Here is a 21,626-nt window from a genome sequence, read left to right as displayed (position 1 = left end):
TGGGAAGGGGCTGGAGAATTCCTGAGAGAGCTGGGAAGGGGCTGGAGAATTCCTGAGAGAGCTGGGAAAGGGCTGGAGAATTCCTGAGGGAGCTGGGAAAGGGCTGGAGAATCCCTGAGAGAGCTGGGAAGGGGCTCAGCCTGGAGAAAAGGGGATCAGGAGGGACCCTGTGGCTCTGCACAACTCCCTGCCAGGAGGGGACAGCCCCAGGTCAGGCTCTGCTCCAGGAACAGGGACAGGAGGGGAGGGAATGGGCTCAGGATGGATTTCAGCAGGAATTCCTCATGGAAAGGGTGCTCAGACCCTGGAAGTGCCCAGGGAGGTTTGGAGTGCCCATCCCTGGAGGTGCCCAAGGAATTCCTGGATGTGGCACTCAGGGCTGTGGGGATGAGGTGGGGATGGGCACAGCTGGCACTCAATGACCTTGGAGAGACTTTCCAGCCTCAGTGAGTTTGGGATTCAGTGATTTTCCCTCTTTAAAGTGCCTATTCCAGTTTCCAGCTCTGTGTCCTTTTCTCCCCTATTTGCTGACCACAGCTCACCCTCCAAAGGGACAGGGGGTGTCCTGCAGGCCTGTGCCCTCACTGTCTGTGCTGCTGCAGCCCTGTTTCCAAAACTCCATTATTAGTTTTGTCCAGCCTACAGGAAAAAGTGATGCTGTTGCTGGCATCCCAGTGTTAGGTCATATTAAAACCATCTGTAACAAATCTTTATTTGCAGTTACTTTGGAGTTCAGATTTCAGCTTCTACTCCACCTGTCATCAGTGTTTATCCTCATAAACTTTCACAGCTTCTTTTATTCTGGTTCTTTTTTTTCCCCCTTCTGAGAGACCTTTTCAGGGTTTTTGGCACTCTTCCTCCTACTTTGCCTGGCAGAATTTCACTCTCCTTGATTTAGAAAAGATGCAGGTTTCTTTCATGAATCTACAGGATCTTCAGAACAGAATATTTTTAATGTCATTTCCAAGAAAAAGCAGCCCTGTTGCTAGTTATGATTTCAATAAAAAGTAGGAAAATAAAATCTTTGGGGGAGTTGTCTGCAAACTCATAGCAGAAGTTTTTTCAGTGTGGATAAATAACTCTGTTCATGCTCTAAGTAACTGCATAAAGAGGATTCTAACAAATTTTAGAGGTGGGTTCATTCAGATGTATTTAGTTTGAAGATGATGAAGATCACAAGCCCTGGTGGGCTCAGTGCAGGTGGGCTGGATGAGACAGGACAGGGTGATGCTCAGGCAGTAGAAAGGATGGGAATGAGGGATGGTTGCACAACCTGGCTGGAATTCCACTTAACTTTGGTTTACCCCAATAAAATCATGAATAAAGAGAATTTTTTGACACCCAGTGTGGTGAGTGCCAGACAGGGAGCAGGATGAAAACCCAGGAGCTGAGTTTTAACCCATTTCAACTTTTTTCCATGTCAGCACCAATATCAGCTCAGCAGCTCTGTCCTTTTGCCAGTCCTGTTGACCAAGTTTGAGTTGGGGCTGATTTTTGGGCATGTCCCCTTGCAGAAGGTTCTCCCTGGCTGTGCATCCTGCAGGGCACCATCATCTCAGAGGTGTTGTCTTCTGCCAAATACCCAAACACAGCTTGGTGAGAGGTCAGAGTGGCTCTGGGGCTTTGATTTCAGTGTTTTGCTCAAGGCAGGCAGCTGGTTCCTGCCTTTGGTGCTGGGGCTGCTGGGGCAGCTTTGCCACATCAAAGTCCCAGCACTGGAGCAGCAGATGAGGAAACCAACCAGAATTAGCAACTCTAAGAGTTTGTTAATTTGGAGGTTTGCTTTCATGATTACTTGTAGATAAACCTTTGTGGGTTGGGCTCATACAAAGGTTTTAAACACCTTTTTTCCCCCTAATTTATGGGGTTTAATAATCCTTTCTGCTCTTCCAAGCAGACATTTTCAGCTATCAATCATTTCTGCCTGTGCTGGTGGCTGTGGTGAGCAGAGCTGGACATGCCAAAGCAAACAGACATTTCTGCTGTATTGGAAGAGTCACAATTGCAATAATTCTCTCCAAAGTGTGTTCTCCACTGCCATGTCTCTGCTGTTGTTTTGAGTGGGGTCTGGGGAACATTTCACATGCACATGTTTTCCCTCAGAGCTCCCAGAGCTGTCCAGAGAAGGAAAGCCACTCATAAGCATTCCTGCAGCAAAGTGTGGCACAAACTCCAGGGAAAAGGGACATTCTCTGGCCTTTGGGGCTTTTCCCACATCTTTAATAATCTTGCAAACAATCTGTGAATCAGGTGATTGATTTGGGGATCCTGCAAGATTGAATGAAATGGATGAACCCTTGGAAAAGAAAGCAAAATAGAAGTCGATTATTCCAGATAAAATTCCCTGGAAGTGGCTGATGGCCACAGGATTTGGGGTTATTAGGGCACAAAATTGTGTAAATCATTTATCACAATGACAAGGCACAGCCAGAGGGAGAGGATGGAGCTCTGGCTTCTTCAGGACTGGGTCTGCCCAGTGCCTGCAGCTTGTGTTCCTCCTTCATCCCTCACCATGGTCAGGAACAGAACATGAGAATCTTGGGGTGATGTTCACGTGTTCCAGGATTCCAACCCCTCTTAGCAGCATTGGGTTTTCCACAGTGAAATATATTTTATTTCCTCATACTTGATCTTTCCATAATTTTTTGTGACACTTTCCGCCTCTTATCCCACAAATTAATTTTCAAAACACACCAAATGTCCAAATTCAGCTGATTCAGACTCTCCTCTTCTTTTTAAACGATTGACAAAGCAGTACCTCATCCCCAGGCCAAACAGAAACGTGTTTTGGTTGGATTTGCTGTTGGACTTGCTGCATAGAAGGCTGAAAACTCTGTGTGGAACATGGGGGGAATTAAAGGATGTGCATAAGTGTAAAAACTGCAAACCTGAGCAGTTCTGGGTGCTGGTTAAAGTGGCTGCTTTTGGTGGTGCAGGTTTTTGATCCCTTCATGAGCTTCAGCCCCACAATATCCCAGTTTGGAGTTTGGTTTCCTAGAGGAGTCATAGCTGACAAGACAAGAAAAAAACCCACAAAATGCCTATAATGTTTAAAATGCAAATGAAGCTGGATTTCTGAAAAGTATTTGAAAGTCTACCAAGTGCCTGAGTAGTTTTGTTGAGCTGTGACATTCAGAGGAATGTGACAGAACAAGGCAGCTTCCCAGGAAAGGTATTGACTCACGAGCCCGAAATTTCCAGCTCTGTTTTCAAGTCAAGCAAAATATGAACAGGCATATTTTGGGTGTTTAAAGCAGAGCTCTAGAGCTTCTCCTGTCACCACTCCATCTGTGCTGGCTTCCTTTTGATGTGTAAGTAAATACATGCCTATATTTTGTGTATATATATAAAATAATCGCCGCTGCCTGTCCTTTGCCATTTGTTTCGTTGTTTAAGGATTTGGGGTGGGAGCAGGGAAGCTGATGAGGAGGGGGGAGGCTGCAGCAGCCATAAAGTGGACAGAAAACAAGCTTCATCTTTGAGTGCATTATGGATGTTTTTAATCTCTTTGACCTTGTGGCAGGGAAGGAGGGAAGTGGAGAAATTGTGACAAACACCAGCGCTTTAATGCCAGGTTTGTTACTGCCTGGAGTGCCCTAAGGGTTAATGTAACAGTTTTAAGTCCTTCAATCACACCCACCCCCAACTACAGAACACTTCCAAATAATCCCTTTATAATAGACCCTTTTCCACAGATTGTATCTAACCCATGCATTAATGGGGCCCATTGGTGTCAAGCGTTTCAACAAATCCTGGCCAGCCCTGGCTCTGGGAGCCCCTCTTCCCCCACAGACCTTAATGATCTTTTGCCCCTCTGACTTCGCTCCCCTGCTGCAGGGACAAAATTAAACTACTGCGGATGGCAAAATAGTTATTTGCTGCCCAGGCAATTACATCCTTCCAAAAGTCTCCGTCGTGGAAGGCCAGATGGACTTTATAGAAACCAGACCCAGGCCGCAGTTTTAATTATCATAGTCCTGTCAGAAATGAGTGAAATTCTGAATGACCGCATGAAACGAACCAAAAGCCTTGCACATGGATTTTTTCCTCAATAAAATTTTATGGCTTCTTAAAGAAACAGCATTCATATATTTTATGGGGCCTAATCATTCACTAATGCCTATATTAGTGCACCTGTGGCACTCGGCCCCATGGAAATTACAGCACTGGGCTCAGCCCCCTTCTCCTGTGTTCCCTTGTGTTATTGCAAAGCCCTTGTCCAAAAGGCAGCACATGCTCCAGGGATAAGCTGGGCTCATTTTCCTCAACTGGGAGTCGTTCTAACAAGGTAAAGAGATTTATGGACCCTTATCTGCCGAAATGTTGGTGTCACTGTGTGGGCAAGGCTTGTGCCATTAAAATCACCCTTCCTAATTTATTATTTTTAAAATGTATCCCTGGGCAGCACGTGCTGAAGGGATTGGATGTGTTGTGTTGGATTCCTCTGCTGATTCAGTGAGGGAAGGAATTTCCATTGAATATTTTCTCCCTCAAATAATAGCACTTGCAGAGTAAGTGCTGAGAGCAGTTTGCAGCTCTTTCCAGAGGACACTAGGTAAAAACCTGGTGTTATCCATCTGCTCACTGCTGCACAAACCCTTCCATTTCCAGTTCAAATCCCACTCAGACCAGTGAGGGACCTCCAGATATTTGTCTGGGTGTTTGACCTGTGTTTACAGACAGGAGTTCTGTGATCTCTGTTGATCATTGTCCCTCTTGCTCATCACTCTTGGCTGTTAATGTCTCAATGTCTGAACTCAATGTGTTTAAACCTCATTCCTCAGTCTCCTCAAGGTGTGACAACTCCAGTTATCCCAGTTTCCAGAGCCTCATTCCCCTCTCTGTCTCCATTTCTGCCCCTTCCCTGTGGATTGCTGCCCCATCCAACACTTTCCATGTGGAAGTGCCTCCCTCTGCTGAGGGCTCCAGTCCCTTTGTGTCCCCCAACAGGATGTAATTCCAGAGAGGAGTTTTAATCCTGCCAGGGAAGCATTTCCCTGTATGGGGAGCAGGTTATGACAACCCTGACCCAACACAGCAGAACCTCAGGTGAGCTCAGGTTTGTGTCCTGCCTTCTCCTCCTCCTCTATCCCAGGCAGCTGAGGTCATTGTCACCAGCTCCAGAGGGGACAGAGAATGCTTTGCTGGGACCTGCCCTCCTGCATGGGGCAGGATGCAGGAAGGGCAGGGAGGATCAGGGAAGGTGTGACAGGGAAGGTGTGACAGGGAAGAGCAGGGAAGGTGTGACAGGGAAGGTGTGACAGGGAAGGTGTGACAGGGAAGGTGTCACAGGGAAGGTGTGGCAGGGAAGGTGTGGCAGGGAAGGTCAGGTGTCACTTTGAGGCTAGGAAAAAGAATACAGCAACACAACTCCTCTTCCTCACAGCAAGAAGAAGTGATTTATTAAAAGCCGTGGGATTTATATAAAGGAGATAATGAAAAACAAAGTAGAAAAGACTCGTTGGTCCAAGAAGGCAACACCTCTTTGAAAACATGCTCTGTGCAAAATATCACGAGACACTCACATGGTCAACACCAGCTGTTTATCTGTGTTTTCTTTCTACCTTTCCTTGTTTTGTCTCTGAGAAAGATCCCCAGCCTGGGAAAGATTTAGGCTGGAGCTGAGAAAAGTTAACAAGCTGTGAAAAAACCCAGGTTAGGTTCCCCACGAGTCTTCAGCAGTGTCCACAGACAGGTGAGGATGAGACAGGGAAGGTAAGGGGAGGATGAGACAGTGATGAACAGGGAAGGATGTGATGGGGAGGACGGGAGGATGGGGGGGATGTGACAGGGCACGGTGGCAGCCAGGACTGTGTCTCCTTGGGCTGGGCCAGTCACACTCTGCTATGAGGTCCCGTCCAGCCCCGTGCTGACAGCCCAGGACACGCTGAGCTGTTTCTGCAGCACTGCTGGAGTGAAGTCAGCCCCTCTCCCGAAGCTTTCTCATTACTTCATGCACTTGGCAGCCACTCACGGGCTGGGGAGAAATGAGAACTGATGTAGATACATGGAAAAGAGCGCTCAGCATCTCCAAACATTCTTGGGGGAGATGGTGGGAGGGGAGCAGGCGCTGCCTGGACCTGGGGTTTGTTTCTGTGGGCTGGCAGATGTGGGCAGCGATGGGGAGCAGGAGGAGGAGGAGGAAAAGGAGGGAGGATGAAGAGGATAGGAGAGGATGAGGAGGGCAGAGGGGAGAGGAGGAAGGAAGGAGGTGGAGGGGGAGAGTAAGGGGGAGGATGAAAAGGACAGGGGGAGGATGAAGAAGACAGGGGGACCCATAAGGAGAGCAGGGGGGAGAGGAGGAGGAAAATGGGGAGGATGAAGAGGGCAGGAGGAGGATGAGGAGGGCAGGGGCAAAGATGAAGAGGACAAGGGAAAGGGCGAGGAGAGAAAAGGGAGGATGAGGAAGGCAGGAGGAGGATGAAGACGACAAAGGGGAGAATGAGAAGGGCGGGGGAAGGACAAGAAGGGCGGGGGAAAGATGAAGATGACAAAGGGTAGGATCAGGAGGATAAGGGAAGGATGAAGACGACAAGGTGAATAACAAGGAGGGCAGGGGGAGGATGAGGAGGGCAGGGGGAGGATGAGGAAGGCAGGGGCAGCCCGTGGTCCCTCCCAGCCCGTGGCTCAGCCCTGTCCTGGCGCTGCCCCGCAGATACAAAGCGTGCTTGTATTGAGTGTATCGGCTCCAAAAGGGGCTAGCAGTAAACTGAGAATATTTGGATAAACTCGCCGGCCCTCAGGACTAGAAAAGGACTTTTGTTCACCTAAAGAAAAAGACTGTTCCATTTCCATAGGATGGCTGGATCCTGTCCAGTAAAAACCCAGCTTGAAGTATAAAAAATGATCAGGAGTGTCAAGCGAAGGATCTTTTACTTGAGGTCAGCTATTTATTTTTATTTATTAGCGTGTGAGATCTCCATCTCTGGCGGGCTGGGGCCGAGGCAGCGCCTCCCGCAGGAGCGTCAAAGGACGCGTTGTGCGGCGGGAGCGGCAGGCGGGGCTCGGGGACGGGACGGGGGAACGGCAGCACCGCACCCACCGCACCCACTGCACTGCACTGCACCCACTGCACCCACTGCACCCACTGCACCCACTGCACTGCACCCACTGCACCCACCGCACCCACTGCACCCACCGCACCCACTGCACTGCACCCACTGCACCCACCACACCCACTGCACCCACCGCACCCACTGCACCCACTGCACCCACCGCACCCACTGCACCCACCGCACCCACTGCACCCACTGCACCCACTGCACCCACTGCACTGCACCCACTGCACCCACTGCACCCACTGCACCCACTGCACCCACCGCACCCACTGCACCCACTGCACCCACTGCACCCACTGCACCCACTGCACCCACCGCACTGCACTGCACCCACTGTACCCACTGCACCCGCTGCACCCACTGCACCCACTGCACCCACTGCACTGCACCCACTGTACCCACTGCACCCGCTGCACCCACTGCACCCACTGCACCCACCGCACTGCACCCACCACACTGCACCCACTGCACCCACTGCACCCACTGCACCCACTGCACCCACTGCACCCACTGCACTGCACCCACTGCACCCACTGCACCCACTGCACTGCACCCACCGCACTGCACCCACTGCACTGCACCCACTGCACCCACTGCACCCACTGCACCCACTGCACTGCACCCACTGCACCCACCGCACTGCACCCACCGCACTGCACCCACTGTACCCACTGCACCCACTGCACCCACTGCACCCACTGCACCCGCTGCACCCACTGCACCCACTGCACCCACCACACCCACTGCACCCACCGCACCCACTGCACCCACTGCACCCACTGCACCCACTGCACCCACTGCACTGCACCCACTGCACTGCACCCACTGCACCCACTGCACCCACTGCACCCACTGCACTGCACCCACTGCACCCACCACACCCACTGCACCCACCGCACCCACCACACCCACTGCACCCACCGCACCCACTGCACCCACTGCACCCGCTGCACCCACTGCACCCACCACACCCACTGCACCCCCGCACCCACTGCACCCACTGCACCCACTGCACCCACCGCACCCACTGCACCCACTGCACCCACTGCACCCACTGCACTGCACCCACTGCACCCACTGCACCCACTGCACCCACTGCACCCACTGCACCCACCGCACTGCACCCACCGCACTGCACCCACTGCACCCACTGCACCCACCGCACCCACTGCACTGCACCCACTGCACCCACTGCACCCACTGCACCCACTGCACTGCACTGCACCCACTGCACCCACTGCACCCACTGCACCCACTGCACCCACTGCACTGCACCCACCGCACCCACCACACCCACCGCCCTGCCGAGCGACACGGGAGAGCCTGGCTGTGCACTGAGGGACCTGAGTGCCACACCGAAGCGTCACACCTGAGTGTCACATCTGAGTGTCACAGCTGTGTCACACCTGTGTCACACCCCAGTGTCACACCTGTGTCACACCTGTGTCACACCTGAGTGTCTCACCTGAATGTCACACCTCTGTCACATCCCAGTGTCACACCAGTGTCACACCTGAGTGTCACACCTGTGTCACATCTGAGTGCCACACTGGAGTTTCTCACCTGAGTGTCACACCTGTGTCACACCCCAATGTCACACCTGTATCACACCTGTGTCACACCTGAGTATCACACCCAACTGTCACACCCGACTGTTACACCTGAGTGCCACACCCAAGTGCCACACCCAAGTGCCACACCCAACTCTCACACCTGAATGTCACACCTGAGTGCCACACCCAACTGTCACACCCGACTGTTACACCCAAGTGCCACACCCAACTGTCACACCTGACTGTCACACCCGAGTGCCACACCCAGGTGTCCCAGCTGTGCTGTTTGCTCCTCTGCAGGTGCTTTGCCAACATTCCTGTGTCCTTTCCAGGCAGACTCTCCTTTTGGCAGGGAGAAGCTCTGGCAGAGCCTCTCTCCTGTCCTGTCCTTCCCCAGTCCAGCAGCGACTGTGCTGGTGCTGGGATCCCCAGGAGAGAGGACAGGCTCAGCCTGGTCCTGCACTGTCTGATTGTGACAGGGATGGAGCAGTTTGGGGCAGCAGAGGCAGATTTGTTAATCAGAGCAAAGGAAAAGTCAATGAGAGAGCTGGACTCAGCCCCAGGTGCAGCCCATGGATTGTTGAATCAGGATTTTTTTTTTTTTTTAATGTGATTCTCTAGCATGAAATGGCAAAGACATATTTGATGCAAATAATTCCCTAGGATTTATTTTTATCTAATCACTTATGAAACTTTTACTGACTCTAAAGACCTGATTTTCTCAGCACCCGTAAACCAGGTTTTCCTCCCTTAATTAAACCTTTTTTTGTCCATGAGGTTTTGTTCACACACTGACTACATCAATATAAATATATCTCTGCAGGGTAATTAATAAAAGCAGGCAGCTCCAGGGAGAAAGCAGATGTGTCATATCATCTTTATGGACTCAGCTATTGCACAATTCTTCCCAAAAAAGTGAAGAATCATTCCCAATTAAAATGTTATGTGGCTTATGTATGTTCCCATTTAATTTGGTATAATTGAATTTATGTTCATCCTCAGAGAACTCCCAGGGCTGCCAGATACAGGCAGGAATCATTTATACCATGGATTGGTTTAAAAGCTGCAGGATTAGAGCACAGGAAACTGTTTCAGCAGCATTTCAAGACTTGAGCAGTTGCTTTAAATTTTGTGTGAGTGTCTGGGAAGGGAATGGAGACAACAAAGTCCTCATCATGTTTATTTGTTTTGGATGCTGAAGCATCGTTTAAAAATGTGATAATTTCTACTTAGCATTAAATTAATGCTGTTTAGTAGGGTTGAGAGAGTCTTGTGTTCTCTAATTGAGGACTTTATACTTCAAAATCAAAAGAAATCTGTCACAAAAAAGAAAAAAAAAAGTGTTTCCATCTGTTAATGAGGAAGTCTTTGAGATCATTATCAGGTGAACCTTCTAAATACCTCAAGTCTGATTTTGTTCTCAAGAGTATTTGGTTTTAAGAGACAAAACCATCCTCACATTTAATGTAACTGAGAGTTGACTGAGAAAATAATCCTGGATTGGTTTGAGTTGGAAGAAACCTTAAAGATCAGAGGGGGCCAGAAAGGAGGAGGGCTCCCTTTTCCTGCCCAGGGAATCCTGATGTATAAAGGAAATATTTGTGACCTCAGCTCCACCTTTGGGTGGAAATCTGGCTTTCTGAGAGGTGAGAAATTACCTCCAAAGGCAGATAAATGCTGGTATATTTTCTGTCCTTCCCACCTGGCTTCAAAATATCCCAAATCAAAAGAGATGTTCTCCTGCCTGGTCAGGGCGTGGATCAGGGAGGGCAGGGGGAGGATGAAGCTGCTGGGCACAGGTGAAAAAGAAGAGGAATTCTGAGTTATTAGGGGGATTATCAGCATCTCCCTAACCCAAACCTGCCCTGCTGGGGCAGTGAGAGCTCTCTGGAGCCTCAGGTCAGGTTTGTTTTGAGCCTGCTGTCAGAGAACCAGATGTGCTGGTGCTGCCTGAGCAGAGGCATCTGCTCCATCCCAGCCCTCACCTCCACACCAGCACCCTGCTCAGCTGCCTTTTGACCCAGAGATGGGATCAGATCTGAGCTGGAGATGTTGAAATGTTGTTTCTCAGCATATTCAAAGGGCAGATTTGTCATTAGAATCAATTCCCTGGGATGTATCATTTCATAAGTAGGTGAATTGGCTCGGGGTAAAGTTCACCCCAGCAGCACTTGGGACTGTGCAGTTTTACCCTTGCACTTCCTTATGGCTGAGATTTCATCTCTTTTGGTGATGTCAGACAAGATGCTGCTTTGCTTGCAGCTGCAGAGGGGGCAGAGCTGAAGGGGGAAATTGTTTAATCAGTCTCTCCTTGCCATAATTTGGAAAGAAGGAACAAGGTTTGGCTTGAAGGTTTGTGAACCTCTCATGGATGTCTCATCGACCAACCAGCAGAAAATTATTGGTTCAGAGATTTTGGTGGAAAATGAGCACCCTAGAACTTCTTTACAAGTGTGACTCACTGTGTGTGTGGGGGGGGAATAACCACATTCACTGCACAAATCTGAGGGCAGAACACTTTGCACATTTTCTTTGTATATCTGTGAGTGAGGCTGGTGCTGTGAGCAGCTGTTGGGCTGCTGTGGGGAGGACTCCCTTTCTATAAATGATTTTAGGTGAGAACTGTCTCCAAAACCTTCTTTTCTCATGTAGAAGGCAAAATGTCATGTTTGAGGCAAAATGTCCACCCTGGTGACCCCAGTTCTGATTTCAGTGATGCTCACACTGAAGACAAACTGTGTGTAATGGTTACACACTGAAGAAGTTCTTGCTCAAGATTTAGGTCATGTGAATAATCTTTATGTCCTTTGGGAAGCAAACCAGGCCTGGAGCAGATTTTCTGGGAGCAGATTTTTTTCTGGAAGTGCCCTGAGGATATGCTTCTCTGGCCTCACCCTCACTCTTCAGCCAATATCCAAAGGGTTGGGATAAGCCTGGATGCTTTAAAAACTGACAGCAGAGAGGAATTTTAACTGTGGAACAGCTTCTTCATCCCAGGTCCTTCCAGCAGCCCAAGGAAGGGGAACAGCTGGTGGGTGATGCTCTGAGCCCTGGGTTGTGCCCTGCCCACACTGAGCACCCCCAAATTCCCTCCCAGGAAAGCTCAGCCCTTTCTCTGTGCTGGGAATGCCTCTTGCCCTCATTTTTGGTGATGTTTATGAGATAAACCAGCGGGCAGCTGTGCTGCAGGATGTAGGGCAGTGGTGGGACAGCCCCACAGGCCTGGGTGCCTCATTTAGCACCTTCTCAGGGTCCTGTTTTTGGTAAATACCACTCTCAAGAGATCACACATCTCAGCTCTGGAGGGGGGAGCAGCACCACGTGAGAGAAAATCTCTCTTGGGCTGCTTTGTTTCCTGAGCTCCTCAAAGAGGGGGTGCTGGTGCTGGTTTTGACCCACTGCTGGTGGGGGAACCTCGAATATCCTTTTGTTCTCTTTCTCAGTGCCAGCCCAGCTCACAAACTCATCTGTTTCACACCTTCTAAAGAGCACAAGAGCAGCTGCTGGCCCTGCTGCTGATAAGAAATGTGATGGGGACTCAGTTCCCCCATCCCACAGGGTTTCCTGTGTGAGGGGAGCTGGCCTGCAGCTCTGCTCAGCTTGGGCTGCTTTTGGTGGGGTTTTTTTTGTCCACCTTTTCTTTTTTTTTTTTTTTTTTTTTTTTTTTGGTAAATCTCTGTACTGAAAGTGTCAGGTCATGGTTAAACCGTGGGAATACCTTTGGGTCTGTAAATTCAAAGCTTTTAAAGCCAAAGGGAGCAGAGGTGCACACATCCAGGTGAGTGTTCCTGGATTGCTGGGTTGTTGTTATCCATGTAAGGAAGGATAATCATCCTCTATTAACCTTCTAAAATTAGTGCTAGAAGAGTGTGATCTTGGGGCTTGTCTTGCCACCCTGAACCACACCTTTGATGGTGATTCCCTTCTTTCCATGGCTGTATGGTACCAGTCAGTTCTTATTTGAGCAGCACCTAAAGCAGGGTGCAGAAGCTTTAGGAGAAGTGAGACCAACACAGTGGTTGTCATTGCATGGGTGCAATGGCACCAGTCACACATGGAATAAAAGTCCTCATCCTTTCCAGCCTCTCCAGACATTCAACACCTTGTTGCACTGCTTACAGCCTGTGACTGTGGTTCCTTCACTTCTGTAGCCCAGTAATTTTCACTCCTGGCAGAAAGGTTGATTTGTGCTGTGCTGAGGTGTCCAAACATGTCCCCACAGCAGAACAGGCTGCAGGTAGCTCCAGGTATAAAGCTCTAAGAGCACTCTCGGTTCTGAGGAGTGAAACACACAGATGTGTCCATCAAACACACCCACAGGCACAGGCTTTCTTATCTGAGTCCCCCTCCTGCCTGAACTTGGACCATATATCCCCAAATCTATCAATTAAAGGGAAAATGGGTGCTGCTTCAAGCCCCTCTGAGTTCATTCATCTCTCTGTGGAGTACCTGAATAAATGTTGTTGGAGTTTATTTAATGTTTTAATGATCCTGTGTAATCCCAGTGCATTTGCAGGGGAGGCAGTGGATTTACTGCTGAACTGTTGGGCAGCAGCTCAGAATCTTCTCAGGGAAGAGGCTCAGAAGAGACCATCAGACAATGTCATTGCATGGGGCTCTGCTCCTGCTGGCACCTCCAGCCCAGTTTGGTGCTTTGGAGCTGATAGCAGCACCAGGAATGGGCTGATGAAGGCTTTGCTACCTTTTTGGCCAGAGTGTGAAGTGCAGCAGATGGGTTTGGCACTGAGTGCTGCCCATAAATCACCTGGAGAGGCCTCCACACTCATGGTGTTCCACAGCTCTGTTCCCAAAATGTTACTAAAACCAAGCCAGAGTAATAAGAAATTATTTAAAGCAAGCAGCAGCTCCCTCTGTCCATCCTGATCCAGTGGAAGTCCCAGGATGCAGCTCAAGAAGCCAATCAGACTTTATTTTTAAGGTTTGCTGTGTTTTCCTTACAGCAGAAGTACCTTTTGGGTATGGATAAGGGAAGCAGCTGTGCCTCAGTGCTAAGAGAGCTCTTGGACAAATCAGAAAATGTTCCCATCTTCATACAATAGAGTTCTGTTCAGCTTCTGTGCCCTCTCCCTTCTGCCAGGACAGCTGCCCTGCTCTTCCTCCCCCTGGGCTAATTGGCACCAGGTCATTAGGGAGACATTTCAGCCCACATCTCCTTTGGAAAGAGCAGAGAGGAATCAGACCCTGAAGCACTTTGGATCACCACAAAATCTCTGGGACATGATTTGTGTCTGTTTTAACCCTTTGGAACAGCCCTGGGAGCTCAGCCCTGCAGCACCTCCTGCTCCCTCTCCCCAGTCCTGAGACTCCAAATTCTCCCCTGCCTGTGGTAACCTCTATCTTTTTTTAAATCAGAATATTTCTCCCAAGTTCCCATTTTTTTCTCATCTATTTAGAACTTCACAGTTACAATTATTCTGGAATGAGCCAAAATGCTGTAGGATACAAAAATGGGATGTCCTGAACTCTTTCGGTGCAGAGGAAAACTTCAAAGTTTTTGTGTGTGTATATTACAAAGAACTTGAAATCCCTTCCTTGCCCTGTGTGTACAATATCTGAGGCAGCCCTGGGATCTGATTTGAGCACAGTTCCTTATGGTTTACTGTTTAATTTAAGTCAGTGTGGTATGAATTACGTTACTGGTGAAAAATGAGCTTTTGTTGAGATAAATGCCTGCCATCAGCTTGGAAGTCCTCTCCTGTTTTGACATCTTCACTGGATGTTTTTCTGCCTGGTGATGGGATGTTGCTGTGCAAGGGCAGCTGATTGTCCTCAGGGAGGATGAGAGTTGGGAAGAGAAACAATTGGTTTTGTGCATCAACAGGAATCAGCATTGGCAGCACCTTCTGTGGCACCCTGTGCCATTCATGGTGTCCTCTGGCAGCAAAACTGCATCTCCAAGATGGGAATAGAAGGAATTATAGGTACAGGGGAGGGAAAGCAGAGCCAGGGGGGATTTTTCTTAAGGTTTCTTGAATTCTCCTCTTTGCCCCATTGCTCTGCTGTGTATCCATGGTGTCTCTGCTCTGGAGAGGAGGAGATGCTTTCCTGGAGATTGTATTTAGTGGGTGTAAATGTGAATTTAATGTAAATGATGTCCTGTGTGATTTTGCTGCTGTTGGTTCTTCCTGAGGCTTTGTGTGTTCCTTCAGCTGGAGGGAATCTGAGGTGCCTGAAGGACACAGCAGTGACACTGCAGCTTTTTCCAGCCCTTTTTATTCTGATGAAGAGCAGACACTTGGGAAATACTCACTGTGCTGGTGTGTAGAGAAGAGCAGTTAATAGTGGGCAGCCCTTCAAAAGACTCTGCTGGATTCAAACACTCTCCAGAAATCCAGCCTTGCTTCCCAAGCTCCTGTGAGCCATCCAGGCTCCTCTGCTTGGAACATGGACAGGCACTTTTGGGAGAAAACAGCCTTTTTTCATGTGATTCCTTGTGTGCTTTAGATGTGGTGGGGAAAAAAAGAATGAGAAAGTTAGTTTTTTGTGACAAAAGTATGTCCCAGGACCAGCCTCCCTGGGATGTTTTTGCTCCAGCCCCTTTGTGAAGCTAGAGGATGCAGCAGCCCAGCAACAGCTCAGAAATGCACATCCCAGTGGAAAAATCCCACTCCAGACATTTGGCTTGGGTGGGAGTGGAAGTTCAAAACCATACAGCCTTTTAAAAACCTGGATTGGTCTCTCTCTCATTGGCTACAGCAGTGCTCTGCCAGCAGTGGTTCTGCAGTGTCACCAAACTCAGCTCTGTCACCAAAATGAACACTGTCACCAAAATGAACACTGTCACCAAACTCAACACTGCCACCAAACTCAGCTCTGTCACCAAAATCAACACTGGCACCAAAATGAACACTGTCACCAAAATCAACACTGTCACCAAACTCAACACTGGCACCAAAATCAACTCTGTCCCCAAAATCAACTCTGTCACCAAACTCAGCTCTGTCACCAAACTCAGCTCTGTCACCAAAATCAACACTGTCACCAAAATCAACACTGTCACCAAACTCAGCTCTGTCACCAAAATCAACACTGGCACCAAAATCAACACTGTCACCAAACTCAACACTGGCACCAAAATCAACTCTGTCACCAAACTCAGCTCTGTCACCAAAATGAACACTGTCACCAAAATCAACACTGGCACCAAAATCAACACTGTCACCAAACTCAACACTGGCACCAAACTCAGCAGTGTCACCAAGCTCAGCAGTGTCACCAGCTTGGCAATGTCCCCTGGCTCCACAGTGTCATCAGGCTCTGCCTGGCATCCCCTGCCCCAGTGCAATCCAGCTGGGTTTCCTCATGGTTCTCCCAGCTCTAGGCTCAGCGTGGAAGAGCAGAAATGTGCTTGTCTGACAGCACAGCCATCAAGATTTTCCTCCCCTATGGCATTCCCAGTGTTTGGCTGTGCTGGGGTTTGGTTGCAGGTGCTGGAAACCCCAGGGTGTGCCCACAGAGGGGATGGGACACTTGGTGAGGACACTCCAGGGGACAGGATCCTGCTCACAGAGCCAGAGCTCTGTGATCCTGCAGCCATTTAGGAGCCCTTAGAACCTGCACTGCCCAGGGCTCACACTGAGATGAGGCTGTGACCATCTCATGCAGTGGTGGTGAGAGCTCTGCTGCCTCTTCCCTCTTCACCTGGTGGCTTTGGAGCTGGGACCCCCTTCCAGAAGCTTCCATTGGCACGAGAAGTTTGCTGTGCATCCCTCCAAGTGGCTCTCCCTGAGTACACCCCGAGCTTTTCCTGTGGCCCTGAGCAGACAAGTTGGGTTTGGCTCAGCTGCTCTTCCCAGCACTTTCCAGTGCTATGACCTGTTTTTGTCTGACACGTTTCTCATTACCTCTTTGTCAAATCACCAGGAAGCCTGCTTAATTGCAGGCAGAGTGCTGAATTTATGAGTTCATCTAGGCTTCATGTCTACACATTGACAGAGGTGTTTCTCTGGATGAAGTCTTTTTCTCTTCGTTTCATGGCAAGAATGGACTTTCTGTTTCAGTTACTTCTGAAAGTCATAAATTGCAGCAGTCCCTCCCTTCCCTTTATTTAAAAGAAACACAACAAAACTTCATGGCAACAGTTTATTGCTCTAAATCAGCTCGTGGGTCATTAAAGCAAAAAAAAAAAGGGGGTAAAAAAAGGAAAAAATCTCCAACTCCTGCCAAATAAAATGCGCACATCGGCCAAGCTGTCAGAGGCAGATTCTGCAACCATGGGATGAGAAGGTTTATTACACTCTGGGCTTCTGGGGAGGGATGTTATAGCAACAGGACGCTGGGTCAGTGATGGCAAACTGCTGGTTGCTGCGTTTCTCCATGCACACTAGGAATCCATTAAGCCAACTGACGACAGATCCGCGGCATTCCAGCCCCCGGCACACCTCAGAGCTGGGACGCTGCCCACTGAAATGTGAAAGGAACAACCCAACGGAGAGCCCACAAATTAGAGGGGCAGGAAACCTCAAATGATGTGCAAAAAAAAATTGTAAACGTTCGAGGGGATTTTTCCATAACTTCTGCCCCATAACTCAGCATTTCTGATGTTAATAAATTACGGAGAGGAGATCAAGGAGCCTTTTGGATCCAAAGGCCGAGAGCTGCTCGGCAGACAGCAGATAAAGCTGCAAAGTGAGCCCTGGAACATGACAACAATTTCCTTTTGGCTGGCTGGGGATGGGTCTGAAGCACAGCCACGGCCAGAGCTCTGGCTCTGCATCCCAAATCCGTGTCTCTGCAGAGGGCCACTCAAATCCCTGTGATCCCAGGGAACACGGAGGTGCATTTGTTTGGAGGGGACAGACTGGAGAGGGGGAGGCTGGGGGAACCTCAGAGCAAGGAGAATCCTGTAAAACCCAAAGAATGACTCCACGAGACAAGATCATGGCACTGTTACTGGCAGGGAAGGGAAGGGGAATTGGGAATTCTTAGATGAGCTGTTGGAATTGAAGACAAAAGTGCTGGGAGGTGCTGTGGGTTAATAAATAAAGACTGAACTCACCATCTGCAGCAGCAGAAGAAAAGATGAACTGAAGTTTTGGCGTGTTCAGTGATGAAAAAAAGAAGTGGGGAGAAATCTGTGATGGGGTGGGAGGGATAAAATGGAAGAGCAGCCAGAGGAAGTGCTCCCACAATAATTAACTTTCTGAGCGTGTCCACAGGCTGCAGGCCAGATGAAAATCTGCTTTTCCAGCACACAGGGCAGGGCCTGTCCCAGACTGCTGGGGTTGAACATGGGGACAAAGAAAAAGGGACAAATCTTGTTCCTGCAGGGAGCCCAGCCCTGGGGCAGGGATGCTGGACCTCAGAGCCCAAGGGATCAGGGAGGTGAAATGATCCCCAAAACTTTCTGGAATAGCAGCACATGATGCTTGTAGATCTGCAAAACCAGCAACAATTGCTAGTTATAAACTGGTTTTATTTTGTTTTCTCCTCTCCAGTATCTTCCTACCTTTTTTTCACCTCTGCTTTCCCTCTGACAACTTCTTTAAATGTCTAAGCCAAATTACTCTCAGGAGAGATGTCTCCACTGCCACAGAGCCAGCCTGAGCAGAGAGCTCAGGCAGAAATTCCATGTCAGCTCCACCAAGTCTGCTAATAACTACATTGGATTTTCTGAGGGTTTTTTCTTCCTGTGGCATCTTTGGGGTTTTTTTTGCTGTTGGCACTAAATACCTGATGTCAGCCTTTACCTGCCCAGGAAAATGGGGGTGGATGGTTTTGTGATTGAAGCTGCTGCTGTGTCCTGGATAGGGAGGGACTTAGTTCCAGTTTTAATTGTGAATAAACAGATTTAATAGAGCTGGAGATGCCTGTTGTGGTAAGAGCATCCCTGGGTGGGAGGTTGTGAGGAGCTGAGCCTTCAGGAGTGGGGTGAATCCCTCTGGGATCTTTAATTTGCCCATTCCCAAAGCTTGTTGCCTCAATTTTCCTTCTCCACCTGTCCTAGGGCACAGGAATCTCTTGCTTCTTCAAAAGAACACAGCAAAACCAATGCTCTGTGAGGATCCCAGGAGCATTTTCTAACTGGAATCAGTTTTTGGTTTGCTTTTTTTTTTTTTTTTTTTTTTTTTTTTTTTTTTTTTTTACTTACTGACAAAGGCTTGTAATCAGTTGGTTTGCAGAATTTCGCCAGAGGAAATTTCTGATTTCCTTCTGGTCTGAACTGGGAGAAGATGTGGTAAAAGGTTTCAATTTGTTTTTCCGGAGTTTTCTCAGGTGGGGGCAGAGGCTGAAGAGAAACTTAAAATATTATTCTGTGTGTGAACACTTGACAGAAGAACAGACACTGCAGATAGTGCAGGGGGACTGCTGCTGTGAAACAACTTTGATAGAGACCATCAGCAAAGAGTGTGAGCGTGTGAACCTGATCTTTAATTAGAGGTGTTGGCCACCGAGGGCTGGGCTGGCCCAGGAGCTGCCCTGGCTCTGAGCTGCCCTCTGAGAGCAGCTGATCACCCCATTTATCCCATTTTCTCAGCATCCTGATCCATGGTGAGAGGTGGCTGGGTGCGGTCCCCCTGTCTGGGGTTTGGGCAGGTTCTGTTTGGTGCCAGGTTCTGTTTGTGGTGCCAGGTTCTGTTTGGTGCCAGGTTCTATTTGTGGTGCCAGGTTCTGTTTGTGGTACCAGGTTCTGTTTGTGGTACCAGGTTCTGTTTGGTGCCAGGTTCTGCTTGTGGTGCCAGGTTCTGTTTGTGGTGCCAGGTTCTGTTTGGTGCCAGGTTCTATTTGTGGTGCCAGGTTCTGTTTGTGGTACCAGGTTCTGTTTGGTGCCAGGTTCTGCTTGTGGTGCCAGGTTCTGTTTGTGGTGCCAGGTTCTGTTTGTGGTGCCAGGTTCTGTTTGGTACCAGGTTCTGTTTGGTGCCAGGTTCTGTTTGTGGTGCCAGATTCTGTTTGTGGTGCCAGGTTCTGCTTGTGGTGCCAGGTTCTATTTGTGGTGCCAGGTTCTATTTGTGGTGCCAGGTTCTGTTTTTGGTACCAGGTTCTGTTTGGTACCAGGTTCTATTTGTGGTGCCAGGTTCTATTTGTGGTGCCAGGTTCTGTTTGGTGCCAGGTTCTGTTTGGTGCCAGGTTCTGTTTGGTACCAGGTTCTATTTGTGGTGCCAGGTTCTGTTTTTGGTACCAGGTTCTGTTTGGTACCAGGTTCTATTTGTGGTGCCAGGTTCTGTTTGTGGTACCAGGTTCTATTTGTGGTGCCAGGTTCTGTTTGTGGTGCCAGGTTCTGTTTTTGGTACCAGGTTCTGTTTGGTGCCAGGTTCTATTTGTGGTGCCAGGTTCTGTTTGTGGTGCCAGGTTCTGTTTGTGGTGCCAAGTTCTGGTTTTGGTGCCAGGTTCTGTTTGTGGAGGGCAGTGAGTGTGTGTGAGAACAGCAGCTCAGGTTCTCAGGCTCTCACAGCCCCTCTCTTTCTCTCGTTTTGATCTGTCAGATTTCACACCCCCAGCTTGGGTTTTAATGCCCCACGCAGATAAAACCACAGAGTTTCAGATGATTTCAAGCTCCTCCTGAGGCACAGCTGGCGAGCAGGACCCTGCAAAGTGAATTTCAGCTGGATTCTGGGCTTCCCCCAATCTCTCTGCCCAGGGCAGGGTGTTGGAATGAAATGATCCTTAAGGTTCCTTCCATCCTAAGCCACTCAATAGCCCTAAGTGTCCTCTCAAACCATCCTAGAAGATGACAGAGACCAACTGTAAGAAACAGCTGTGAAATTATAAACCTGATTTGTGTGTCCTGGGTTTGCCATCTTGTGTTCCCAGGGCCACTGAATGTCACCAGCTGCTGGCAGTGGGAGGTTTGTGTGCTGCAGGTTCCTCAAACCACCACAAACTCTGCCCAAACTCTTCAGACCAGCTCAGCATCAATGATTTGTCTCATTTGGTTTTTCCAAACAGTTTCTCTGGAAGCTGCTGTCACTTGGTGTCTGGGTGTGTCCCCACTGGTTTGGCTGGGCCACTCAATTTGAGGTCAAAAAAGCCAAGAGAAGCTCTTGACCTCACCAGCTTTAGGCATCCTCAGTGTCCCTAGAGCTCCCCAAGATAAAACAGAAGTTATTGATATTTTATCTTGAGTAAACTCAATAGTTTCATCCACATTAAGAACAGGTTTTGTTGTTGGGGTTTTTGATTTTTTAAAACTTCCAAACAACACAGAATTGGCTTCCTGTGACATCAGTGCCCACCTCAGAGCTTTGGTGCTGCCAGTGGATGACCAAAGGTGTCTAGAAAGTTCCATGGTCTAGTTAGGGATGGGTGAATGACCCTGAGTGCTCTCAGGCAGGGGATGAAGAAACTGAGCACAGCCAGGTTTTTCTCACACTACTTCTGTCCCAAACACATTCTGGGAGAAAATCTCAGTGACTCCCAGTGCCATGTTCTGATTGGGGAAGAAGAAGCCCAGCAATAAAGGAGGGATTTCCCCTCATCCCTTTTCAGCCAGGGAGCTGGAGGAGGGAGGGTTGGTGGTGGGGATGAAACCAAGAAATGTTTGCTGGGACCAGTGCAGGGAGCTGGGAGCTGTCCTGGTGGTTCTGGCAGGTCCTGGTGGTTCTGGCAGGTCCTGGTCCCCCCAGGAGCCCAGAGCTGGGAGCCAGAGCCTGAACTGGACCAGTCCCACGAGGTTTCTAGCCCAGCCTTAGGCTCGACTTGCTGCTGTCATCGCTGGGCTTTAATTTTTCCTTTCCTTTGTTTTCCCACCTTTTTTCTTTTTTTCCGTGTCTTGAAATAGATGGGAAAATATAATCGTATCCCACGAGATTCTGAGAGAATTAATTGCTAGTAAAAGCATGTTAAGAGCTTTTGATGACTGAAGTAATTTGCACTGACACAGGGGCTGCTCGGGGCAGAGGGAAATCTGAATCTCAGGGAAAAAGGAGTTTCTGGAGCAGGGAGGCCCAGTTAGGAGCAGAGCAGAGCCTTGCTATGCTGGGGCTCAAAGGGCTTCTCCTTGTTTTCAGGGTGTCCCGTGTCATTTTTAAAATGTGCTTTTTTTGAGTGAATTACA

General features: G+C 49.1%; 1 protein-coding gene across 6 annotated transcripts in view; it reads left to right on the top strand.

The window, feature by feature from the left end:
- Nucleotides 1-21,626, top strand: part of PRDM16 (PR/SET domain 16) — a 286,505-nt gene that overhangs the window by 215,421 nt on the left and 49,458 nt on the right. The window contains exons 1-2 of one of the 6 annotated variants that reach the window (XM_079325964.1): nt 19,340-19,369; nt 19,960-20,316. The exons of 4 other annotated variants lie outside the window; for them this stretch is intronic. The gene's annotated coding sequence lies outside the window, so the exon portion shown is untranslated. Of the gene's footprint in view, nt 1-19,339; nt 19,370-19,851; nt 19,867-19,959; nt 20,317-21,626 lie in introns of those variants that run through there. One more of the 6 variants, XM_079325963.1, reaches the window with a different exon arrangement.

This window comes from Erithacus rubecula (assembly GCF_903797595.1).
Source record: "Erithacus rubecula genome assembly, chromosome: 24".
Taxonomy (NCBI): domain Eukaryota; kingdom Metazoa; phylum Chordata; class Aves; order Passeriformes; family Muscicapidae; genus Erithacus; species Erithacus rubecula.
This window is presented reverse-complemented; position numbering and strand designations above follow the sequence as displayed.